Raw genomic sequence first — 3,244 nt, forward strand, 5'->3', positions numbered from 1 at the left:
TCTTAAAGGTTATTCTACTTAGAGTTTGAGATGCTTGATTCAGTGGATTATAGTTTTCATCAAAGTTGGAAATTTGGGGCCATTATTTTTCAATTTGTTTTCTGTATTCACTTCTGGAACTCTGCATGTCTACTGAGCCATTTACTATTGTCTCACAGGTCAGTGATGCTCTGTTCTATTCTTTTTCTGTTTAGTCCTTCTTTTTGCTTCATAATGGATACTATCTTTTGCTCTGTCTTCATATTCACTAATCTTTTCTTTTGCAGTGTCTTTTCTGCTTATAATCCCATACAGTGTATTTTTTTAATCTTAGAAATTGTAGCTTTCATTTTTTTCTTTTCTGTATCTTTCATACCTCTCCTCCTTATGCTTGTAGTTTCCATCTTGAAGGTCCTTGTCTGAATTTTAGGACTGTTGGGTCTGTTTCTGTTCATTGACCTTTATCTTGTTAAGGGGCTGTATGTTCCTGCTTTTATATATGCCTAGTAAATTTGATTGGATGCTGGACACTATAAATTGTAATTTTTGGTTGCTAGAACTTGGAGGGGGGGCATTCCTTTAAATAATGTTGAATTTTGATTCATGTACACTTTCTACCCTGGCTCATGGGGACAGGAACTATTTTAAGCCCTGTGGAATCTCCAGGTATTATTTTGTCTAGTCTTAACTTGCAATCAGTTGAATCCTTCCAAGTTTTGCATTCAAGCTCTGTTAGATCCAAAACAATCTTTAGTCTTAGGAGACTTTTTCTGCTAGTAAGGCAATACCCCATTGAGGATTCTACCTGATGCCCCATGTATTACTAAATCTTCTCACTCTGGCTGGCAGGAATAGGTACCATTCCCTACCTTGTGCAACCTCCAATAATTTTTTTGCCTATTCCTTTCTGGTGACTTTCCTCAAATTTGAAGTTTCCTCTAATTCATGTGCATATCCACACATATCCACACTCAGCCAAAGATTAGAAGAGATCCTTCTGTTTTCTGCCTCTCAAATTACAGCCACATTGGCCTCCTCAAACACTAATATTAGTCTTCTCAAGTCAGTAAGGCTGCTAGGCTCAGTTTGGGACCCCCCTTTCCAGTAGCCGCCAGCCTCCAGACAGTAAGCTGGTGCAGCTGTAGGGTGCTTTGTTTGTTTTTCTTCTCTCCAAGATCACAGTTCTGCTCTCCTGTGGTCCAGTGTCTGAAGTCCTTTCTTCCAAATATTTTAGCTGGTTTTCTAGCTGTGTAAGATGGGAGTGTAAATCCTGTCCCTTTTACTTTATTTTTCCTAGAAGTAATGGGGCTATTAATTATAGGGATCTGGATGGGGGGTGTGGTCAGCATTTGGAATAGGTGGGTAGCCAGGCCTCTCCCTGTATGATAAACTGATCCAGTCAGTGAGCTGGAATAGTAAACCAAAGGATATGCCCAGAACTCAACAAAGAGTCAAAAAAGTTGTGGTTTTTTTGTTTTTGTTTAAGTTAAAGCATGGGTGACAGATTCAGAGGTTTAGTATCAAACCAATATAAGTTCCAGATGAAGAGGAAGAACCAGTGAAAGGAACAGTAGAGAAAACTTTCCAGAGCAATATATTGCTTCTGGCTTGAAAGAATCCATCAGTTGTGGAGTAAGATTAATACTTATGTTAATCATAAACATATATTAGTAATATTTTAAAACCATAGAGAGAAAATCAAAACATTTTCCAGAGAGTGGAAAAAAAAAAACTCAGCTTATTCTTTAAAGAATGAGACTTAACATTACGTTAAAAAGTATTCAAGACATCTTCAGAACACAAAGTACTCGGAATATATCACCCAGGCCAGAGACACATTCTGAAAAAAAAAATTGAGCATATATTCCAGCCACACACTCCCAACCTCCAAAATCAAGAAAGCAAAAAATAGGGGTGAACAAATAGGTAACACAATTAAGTGTTAATAAATGTTGATCCATATGTAAAATTATCTCTGTCTAAATGGCAAAGTGGGTAGGACAGGGAAAAGAAGGGCTATTTCCTATTAACATTCGAATTTCAGACTTCCCTTGGAAAATGTGAAGATGCAGCAATCCGGGCTCTAATTCCCACAGGGCCACATCAGCTGGAGCTAACTGGCTGCCCCTTAGCTGCTGTGACTGCCTCTTGCCTCACGCCCCCCTCCCCCCCGCCCGCCGCCTTTGCTTCTTGGTGTCCACCCAGCCTCTGTAGGCGTTTGAGTTAACCATCTCAGTCTTTAGCCAAAGGAATTCATTCAACGGGGTTTGCATCCTTGAGCAGCAGAGGTGACCTGGGTATCCCTGAAAACATCCTTGCCATACCAACAGGAACATACATTAATGGACTATCTATACAGCACTGCTTCCCAAACATTTAATTTTCAAAGCAGTCCCTGGAAGTAGGAACTGAAAGGTGGCCTGCTGTACTACAAGGCAAGGGGTCAGTGACCCCCGCCCCCTAAAATGGTATAAAAACTTACATGTGCACATTGGAGGGGGTGGTGTCCATAGCCTTAACCATGCTGTCAGAGGGATCCTATAGCTCTGCAACCCAGAGGACAGAGCCCTGGGTTTGCAGCTAGAACTCTCAGCCACTTAACTAGCTGTGTGGCCTTGGGCAAGTCTCTTAATCTCTCGGAATCCCCATTCCTTCACCAATAAAGTGGACATGACCTGCCTACCTTGTAAGAGGTCATGTATTTAAAGCACTCTGCATCAGCAAGGGTGTAATAAAATGGTGACCCGCCTCTTAATTTATCAGGTGGTAAACGGGCTGAGGTCACTTAAAGACCCTTAGGATCTTCTAGCCCAAGGCTATCCTGGCTGACCTGCCGACTGAGGTCAGGCGCTGAGCTGGCCCGAATCTGCTGCTAGGCAATCGCACTCTGACCGGACTCGTACTCGGGCACCGCTCCCGGTAAGGTCACTTTGCGTGTTTCTAGTCTAGGCGGAGCAGGGTCCTGCGGGTCGCCGATGAGGAGTCGCCAATGAGGAGCGAGGTGGGTGGAGAACCCGAACGAGTCAGCCTGTGGTGCAGCTCCCCCGGTACGGGGCGGAAACTTGGCGCGAAAAACGTGTGAGTCATGGGACCCTGAACTGGGCTGGCCACTCCAGTCGGGCCAAGTTCGCCAAGTTCTTGAGCGCAGCCACGCCCCTGGGCCGCACGGCCAATCAGCGCCCACTGCGCCGGGCTCTGCACATAACACTCACACACAGAAACACACACACACACACACACACACACACACACACACACAAACACC

This window comes from Physeter macrocephalus, chromosome 19, assembly GCF_002837175.3.
Source record: "Physeter macrocephalus isolate SW-GA chromosome 19, ASM283717v5, whole genome shotgun sequence".
Classification (NCBI taxonomy): Eukaryota; Metazoa; Chordata; class Mammalia; order Artiodactyla; family Physeteridae; genus Physeter; species Physeter macrocephalus.